We start from the raw sequence: 8,563 nt of genomic DNA on the forward strand, positions 1-8,563 counted from the left end.
TGAACTGTAATACTAATTACACCACAGGTGTTCCTATACAACTTCAGCTTCCAGTTTTAGTAGAAAAACCTCAGATAAATTCCATTCTTTATCTCTTCTCAGCACCTGACAGAGTACATTCAACTTATATACACACACACACACACACACACACACACACACACAAAAGCATAAACAGGACAGTTTATTTCAGGTTTTGTTTTGACACAACTAAAGGACATGTTGACAGAAAATGAAGCAGCACTACACAAATGAAGGTTTTTTCCCTTCTACAGCAACCAAAACATATGCATGATGCCTATGTTACCTTAGCATCAAAAATATTTGAAGAGCTTATACAAATATTTATCTGGTACATGAAAAACAGTTTCATTTTGATTACTGTACAGACAAGATTTTACTGGGGAAAGGAACATAATTATTGCCTTCAGCTTGAGAGAACAATTTTAAATGACATTTACTTCACATCTATGTGATTAATGGACATCACTACATGAAAGAAGTATCTTTGTTTTAGTGTGACATTTTGGAGTTAATAGCATTTAAAAAAATGGATTCCACTTTTAAGCGTCTCCTGGGCATTCCAGCTGGAGAACACTTGAAACCAAACTATAAAAGTCCTCCCTTCACTAACGAGAAAGTGGCACCATAATATTGAAAGATAAAGGTTTTCTGTGACTCACTCATAGAGCAGAACTAATCAGAACTTGTGTCAGTTCATCTGTGTTATCAGAGCTTTAAAAATATTTAAAAAAAAAAAAGACCAAGAGTGTAATGTGAACGCAGGAAAACTGCAATTCAGCTACCATCCTTCCCCTTTGTTTTGCAGAACTACACTATATTAGTGCCTTATCCCACGCCCAGAAATAAATCTGGGTTCCTTGCAACCAAGTTTCATCTGTCCACAGACAGAGAGCGCGATGTTTCTCTCTGTTTCACCCCCTCCTCCCCATCCCCTTCCCTCAAGCTTTCCAAATCGATACATTGTCAGGAATAAACTCCATCCTTGCCATCAGAACAAACTGCCCCTCTTGTCAGCAACACCACCAAGCCGGTTTGAATACTTACGTAATTATTTCTGGGCACGCCACGCCTTGCAACAAGTCCCCCCCCCCCCCTTTCCCTTCAACAATAACAAACTGGAGTTTAAAATAGAAAGTAAATTACCTTGCACGCCACTATGCTTCACCAGCAACGAGATCCCCACGTAATCCAATAGGGCAGCGCTGGGGCCGCCTGAGCTCAACTGCCCCCTCCCTCGCCTCCTCAAAACGTTCCTCCTCCATTAATTGCGCCTCCCTGGATCTCTCCGAGCCCCCCCCCCAGTTGTGTTTTCCTCTCCTCTCGGCGCCTGTTTCTCCTGACAGATCCCTGCCTGCCTCTGCCTTTGTTAAGGGCTAGAAGTTGAGGGGTGGCTGCTTCCCCTCTGCCTCTTTAACTTCTTGTGTTACAGTGCATGGCTGTGACGTCCTGGCTACATTATAAAGGCGGACAACTGAATGCAAGAGCTGCCTGAGCCAAACTCCTCCCTGCTTCCCTCCCTCGGCACTGAACACACAGCAACAAGCTGCTGCTGGGGTTGGCCCGCTCCCCTCCTGCGGCCAGCCCAGGTACAAACCCTCCCCTTCTCTCTCACACACACCTTCCAGCCACATCAGCCCTGCAAAGCCACCTCGACCACAGCAACAAATCTTAAAGCCGTTGCAGTCTTTGTTGCATTCGTGTTCTGCAGCTCTCTGGCCTCCTCCAGGCGATGCAGGCTATTAATGCAACACAGGAATGCAACGGTCAAGACAAAGTCGAGCAATTGCCTTTCCCATCCCGACAAGGCTCTCTGAAAGCACCAGACCCATGGGGTTGGGGAGAAGAGGAGGGGCACAAAGGTAATCTGGTATTATAAAATAGGCTGAATAGGAGTAAAAGTTTTCCACGTTGTGGTGTTCAAATCCGTTTTTAAATTGTTACGCTCTTTTTTAAAAAAAAAAAAAAAGTTAAATATGTGGCTGCCAAGTCGAGTTAATGAAAAACCCTTTGATAGTTAACTCATTTAGTGCAGCAGGCATGAAATAAAGTATGTGGCACAAGGCCAAAGAATAAAGGTTCCTCTTTGGACATCCTCTGGGCTCCCTCTCCAAGGAGTGATTCTGGCCATCTCCGGAGTGAATTGGGAAGTTGTTTTATACAAAAGGTTGCATTTAGTCCTTTAACTGTCCTACCTCTAACCCACCCATCCTTTTACCGCAATTACACAACATGAGAGAACTCAACAGATAAATGACAATCCACCCCTAAGCACAGAAAATGCTAAACTCTAACTGAAGGTCTGGATCACTGCACTTACAAGTAGCACATTCTTGATACACCAAACAAAAATAAAATTATAACATCAATATTTGGAGCGAAGTTGGGGTAGAGGATTAACTAAGCACAAAACCTGGTATGGTTCATGACAGGCATTCCTTTATTGAATGTGCCTATTGTGTAGTCTAGAAATGACCATTATTCAGAGTCTGTTGGTCAGCAGCATTTTTATTCTATTGGAGCAATGAGCTTTAAATTCAAGGATTTGCACTGAACTAAATATTTACTCTGTCCCCTTCACAAAAAAAAACTTTACAAGAACTTCAGAAAGTTTGAGACATGATAGTTTTGTTTTACTTCCCAGTATGAAAGACCTCTCTAATTTTTCAGCAGCAATCTTCTCTGAAATCAATGAGGAATTGTCTAAAAATCGATTGCTCCATAGGGCCCAAAGTGATTTTCATAAGAGCACTCTGCAGTCACTTTTAAAAAAATAATGTACTGTGAAGATTGCTACAAGATATAAACAACAATGATGACCTGAGAATGGGTGTAACTCTTGGACTTCAATACACCATTTGCCTCACATAGGTATGACTGCAACGCTGTTGTAAAAATATAACCAGAGATCATTTTATATTTCTTCTCCTCCAGCAGGTCTCAACTTGTAACTTGAAATCTCCTCATATGCTGACTCTTTACATATTCATTATTATGGACCTAACAGAGGTATACGGTTGTCTTGTATGAGATTTGATGTACCTATGCAGATTTCTATCTATCCACACACACACACCAAGGTATGTGTAAATAAATAAAGCAGCCTGGTTCTAGGTCTGAGCAGTAACAGAAACGCACTCAGAGCTATGGAGAGGAAGAAGTGGGGATTGGAGGCTTGGGCTGTCAATCACAGTTAGAGGGTAGGCAGATGCAAAGCAGAGAGCTACTTTGCATCGGCGTTTCCTATTCTTCTTTGCCACTGTCTCAGTTAATGACAAAACAACCCCAGAGCTTAGGAAACTTAGCCATTTGCACGCAAAGAGTTGGTGTCCTTTAACAATACTGGAGATGGAAAACATTCATTACTGCTTCAGTGGGGGAGGAGGAGATGGAGAACATTTAGCAATAGGGAATGGAAAAAAGAAGAAGCAGAAAAAGGGGGTGGGAGGAAGAGGAGGGAGAGTTGTGCCTCTCCCTAAAAAGGGACTTTGACCTTATAATGATCTCCGAAGGTCTCTGAATTAAATATTTTTGTCACAGGTCAGATTATAACACACACAGACTGCAACTAACTCATTAGTCTAAATTCATTATTTAATCATCCGCCCAGCAGTCGTGTTTCCTTAAGAAAGGAGTGACCTATTTTTGGCTGTAGATAAACGATCATGTTAACAGATGTTAATCTTGTAATCTGTTTTTCCTGTAAGCACTTCACATTTCAGACATTACAAAAAAAAATCTCTCACACGACTTGACGTCATGATTCAGTTTTTATAAAAAATCTTGCAATGGTTTCAAAGACATTAAATCTTTTTCACTTTATAAATGCTGATTTGTTCTGCCTCAACTCCCACAGGCTTTTATTTGCATTTCAAATTCCACAGGTTACACCAGTCGCCTTTTCAGAAAATGTAAACCAACAATAAGGCAGCAAATATGGGGTTGGGGGTGGAATCCTGCATCTGGATTAAATAAAGACCAGGGTTCATGTTTAGGAAGAAGTCTGAACAAATTTATTTTTGAACATCTAGTGTCCAAGTGGCTCTTTAGCTATATGCGTAATGGACATAGACACACAATGCACATTCCCCAGAAGATACTTGTCTACTGCTGGGAGCTTATTAACGCTCATAACAAATGGTGCTGACTCCTAACCAGCACTTTTCAGTTTAAAAGCCAGGGTTTCTCGGGAGTAGTTAATTGGAGAGGTTAGCTGGTTTTAGAGCAAAAACAACAGGGTGACTGTCATTCTACACAAGTTTCCAGACACATTCAGCCTATGGTAATATCCCAACTTGTTCTCTTATCACAGAGTTTAGCAAAGTTTCTTAAACTTGTCGAACCATCTTAATTCAAATTAGGTTCGCAACTATTTGGTATGCTAATTCTCACTGGAGATAGTGGGAGAAGGAGGGGGGAAGGAGGAAAGCTTTCATCGCACAAAATGTCTGGAAATGCGTTATTTCTACTCTTCTTTCTCTCTGTGTCCTTTTTAAAAAATATAAACATTCAACTCCCACCCCCACCCCCACGGCTATTTTCATCTTCTGGAAGTAATTGCTACACATTGTCCTTCAAGCCCTTCTCAGCGTTCCAGTGTCTATCCGTGAATACTTGTTTTCCACCCCCACCCGCCCCAACTTCCTTTGATAAGCTGTGTACTTCTTTTAATGTTTATCATTGAGTTATGTACGCACAGCTGAAGGGAGTGCAACTAAAAAATGAAGGGAAAACACTCACACACACACCCCAGGCATCAAGCATTTCATGCATATTCTGAATCAATACTACCCAGCAAAAATCCTTAATAATTTAAGTAGCGACTCGAGGCTCAAAAGCTTGAAGTCCCATCACCCACCTTCATTAGCCAAAGCATTTTACTTTAAAGTAAGCCAATTTGTTCTTTGTTTCTTCATGGATGAATATAGCATTCAAGCTCTTCCCCCCCCCCCCACCCCCGCCTTTGACGAAGTGTACAAAGCCAAAAGGCTCATACAGCCCATAAATTCCCCCACCAGCACCACTGCAGTAACAATGATCTCTTTCTCGGCAAACAGTACAAAGTTACCATTTTAAAATCCCTTAAATTATAGAGTAAGACTAACCATTAATTGGAAAAGCGAAGTTTTTCCCACGGGCGTATTCAGAGGATCCACATCCCCCCAAACCGCCCCCAGCCCCCCAAAAAGAAAAAGATCCTACGGAGATTTTTCCCCACTCCACCCCACCCTGTGCCTTACCTCGTTCGCGTAAGGTAATAATATTTGGGAAAGGACACACAGACAAACAAGAATCTGAAGGTGAAACCATGCGCTGAATGCAATAAGGAAAGAACTGCACATGATTCACTGCGCCAGCTCCACTCCTGCGGACGGGGGGCGACTTGCAAACCCTCTATGTCGAGCCCCAACCCAGGGGCCCCTTCAGCGCCAAACTTTCCCTGGCCCTTTGGCCCGCCGGGGCTGCTTTGACTACCAGACGAAAGACCGAGCCTGGCTTTGGCGAATCCCAGTTGTTTTTCGTTGGCTTCCTCCAATGTATAGGTTGATGTCTTCCCCCAGATGGGAGAATGGTCTGTCCTATATTAAATGCACACACTATCTACTATTGTCTCATCAGCAAAGTTCTGGCACAATGCGGGGAAAGTCTAGATGCTCGAAATGAGTCATATACAAATAATTATTCCACTAATAGGACTGAATCATTATCAGATTTGTTATGTATCTCACCTTCTTTCAAATGACTAAAACATTCAGGAGCTGAATTACTGGAAGCTATCATAGAGGTGGATATGTGTGTGTGTGTGTGTGTGTATTGTTTTGTGTGAAAAGTTATGTTTGTGCAAACTACTATACACTCCCCACATATCTAAGCTCTGAAATGTAAGAGCTTGGAGTTGCTCCAGATGCATTTCTATTCGAAACATCCTTTTTTTTTTTTTTTAGCTCCACTGGTAAAATATTTATAGATTTATTCAAATGCACAGTAACAAAAACATTAAAGTCCTCAATCAAGATCAAAGGGTAATGGTGTTCCACAGTTACGCTGGAAGAGTTGAAAGAGCTCTGAGCAAATCAATCTGCCATATGGCTTTTTTAAAAAATAATCCACTCCTATGTTTGAAAAGTTCAAACCTTATTTTCCTGTACGTTTGCAAAGCTCAGTTTAATCACCCAAAGTATGTGTGCCATAGGCGATTGGAATATGTTTAGTCTATGGCTGGAAACCCTAAATTAATCTTCTGAAGCTTGGTGCTAGACTTCTTGAGTGTGTTGAGGGTTGAGAGTGCTTGGTTTTTGTTTGTTTGTTGTAAAAATGCATGCCGATGTAGAATTGCCATGCTGGACTTTTGAGGCGGGTTAGTATTATCTTTACACCCCAGAGCTTTCCTTTTCTGCCATGTTTCACCTAGGAATAACTAGCAGTTAAGAGGAACACACTGTCCAAACCACCCCGAACGTGGTTCTTGCCAGACAGTCAAGCTCTGCGCCTGAAAACGGTTACCTAGTGCTGTGGTATTTGTGCACGCAACGTTTGACTTTGCTGTGTCACCCCTCCAACTTCTTGCACTTGCAACAGAAACTACTACAGACAGCTTCCAAAATGTACGATCCTGTTCTGAATCCCTACACTAGCCAATGGTTATTACCAGAGGACTTGGAATAAAGAAAAAAAGGGAGGGAGGGGGCAGCAAGCAAGAGAGAAAGTTTGTAATGAAGGATACACGAATCATAAAATGTAAGCTATGTGTGATTAATGATCTGCACTAATTTGAATAGCAGGCATGTTAAAGGTCATTGACAATTGTTGCTGGTTTCAGCTTGAATGCCTGAGTGGGATGTATTTTGTTGGAACAATCAAATTTCATTCTAATTCACAGGAAAATAGCTTGTCTAAATACACAGAAAGGGCACTTTTTAAAATGCACTTAGCCTATACTTCAGAAGCAGTTTCTTCACCTTAATGTAGAGTATATAAATGCTTTCATCATGGTAGATAATCTGTATTCCAAAGTCTGTGTTTTGTTCCTTATGCTTCGTAACCTTTCCTAAAGATTTTTTTTTTTAACCCAAGGCCAGATTCTGCTCTGTTACTCCAGTTGCTGTAGGGACACTGACTTCACTTATTCCAGATTTACACAAGCACAGATAAGAGCGGAATTCATCCCTTTAAAACTAATCGCATACACAATGCAGGGTGTAGATTTTCCTAATCGTTATAGTTTATATAGAAGTTTAGCATTTCTTTACACAAAGAATAAAATATCCATTATAAATCAGCATTCCTGGGCAGTATTTAAAACTACAGTATTAGGCTAATAATTTCCATATGGTGAAAATTGACAGTTTAGAACAATGAAAGGTGCATGAGATTTTCAAGCTCCTCCACATAAAAATGTGATTTTCATGACCTGCCTCTTTTTCTCTCTAGTCTGTATAGATTCTTTCCTTTAGACAGTAAAATGTGAGCTCACTCAGGGCTCTGCTTACTGAGTCTCTATACAGTGCCCTTAAAATACTTAATATTTTCCACATTTCCTTTCCATAGGACTCAGTCCTGCACTGGTTACTCCGTTAAAGAGTAGGGAATGGGTCTCTGAAGGAGGACTGAAGAACTGGGCCTTAAGTTTGGTAGATGAGAAGAACTCAACATTAATGGAATCCCAAATTCACAAGAGTTATAGACATTAACGACAAGCTCTATATTAATCGTGCAGAAAGTCATTATCAGAGTCCATCTGTCCATGTAACTTTAAATAATAGATTTAGTCATGTTTCCCCTGTTGATTCCAGCACTTCTGGTTTCAGAAAGCAAAATGAGAAGAACAATATACAAATTCAAATACTTAAAAGATATGCAAATTGAATTAGTATAACCTCACTGGTACTGATAGAAGTTTCAGGTAGAGAAGCTGTTTGTTCATTTTAAAATAGGTTATTAACATATCACTATCCTAGTTGATTAAACTGCTTATCAACACTGTTTTCCAATTTTATCTTTTTCTGAACTCTTCCCAGAGAAGTACTCTCATTTCAAATTCTTTAGTTAAATTACAGTATTTTGTATGAGATTGTCAGTGATATTAATGGCTCAATACATGTTTTGCTATTTATAGGCTTGTAAGTATAATAAGTCTAGCTAATGAAATACATGGAGCAGGAAAACATTTATTTACTTTTGCTACAGTCTAATAAATTATTTGTTCAGCATTTGGGACTAGGCTTTCTCAAGCTAAGGAAAATGGCATTTTGATGAAAATCTGTGCAATGACTTGTCTGCATAACTTAGCCTTAGGAATGATTGGTGGAAGTTTAGATAAGAAAGGTTCCTGAGAAACACTATAATAGAATATCAAGGAATAAAAAGGCTGTGTCGCTGTAAAAGCGGGAGGTGAAAACATATATAAAAACGTCAAGGAAGGCAAACCAACCAAATTTTGATTAAATATTACATATTCGTATCATCTATACAGATACTTTCAATGAATTGTAACTAGCGGATACCGTTGTTTTAGTTTCCACTGTATGATAATTCAGAGTTA

General features: G+C 40.3%; 1 protein-coding gene across 5 annotated transcripts in view; it reads right to left on the reverse strand.

Annotated features, from left to right (window-relative positions):
- The window catches only part of ZNF516 (zinc finger protein 516), a 132,103-nt gene extending 126,728 nt beyond the window's left edge, over nt 1-5,375 (reverse strand). For 2 of the 5 annotated variants that reach the window (XM_048840091.2, XM_048840092.2), the window contains exon 1: nt 1,168-1,482. The gene's annotated coding sequence lies outside the window, so the exon portion shown is untranslated. Of the gene's footprint in view, nt 1-1,167; nt 1,483-5,261 lie in introns of those variants that run through there. The other 3 variants (XM_048840093.2, XM_048840090.2, XM_075125339.1) reach the window with 3 other exon arrangements.
- Between the last annotated feature and the right edge of the window lie 3,188 nt (nt 5,376-8,563).

This window comes from Caretta caretta, chromosome 2, assembly GCF_965140235.1.
Source record: "Caretta caretta isolate rCarCar2 chromosome 2, rCarCar1.hap1, whole genome shotgun sequence".
NCBI classification, from domain to species: domain Eukaryota; kingdom Metazoa; phylum Chordata; order Testudines; family Cheloniidae; genus Caretta; species Caretta caretta.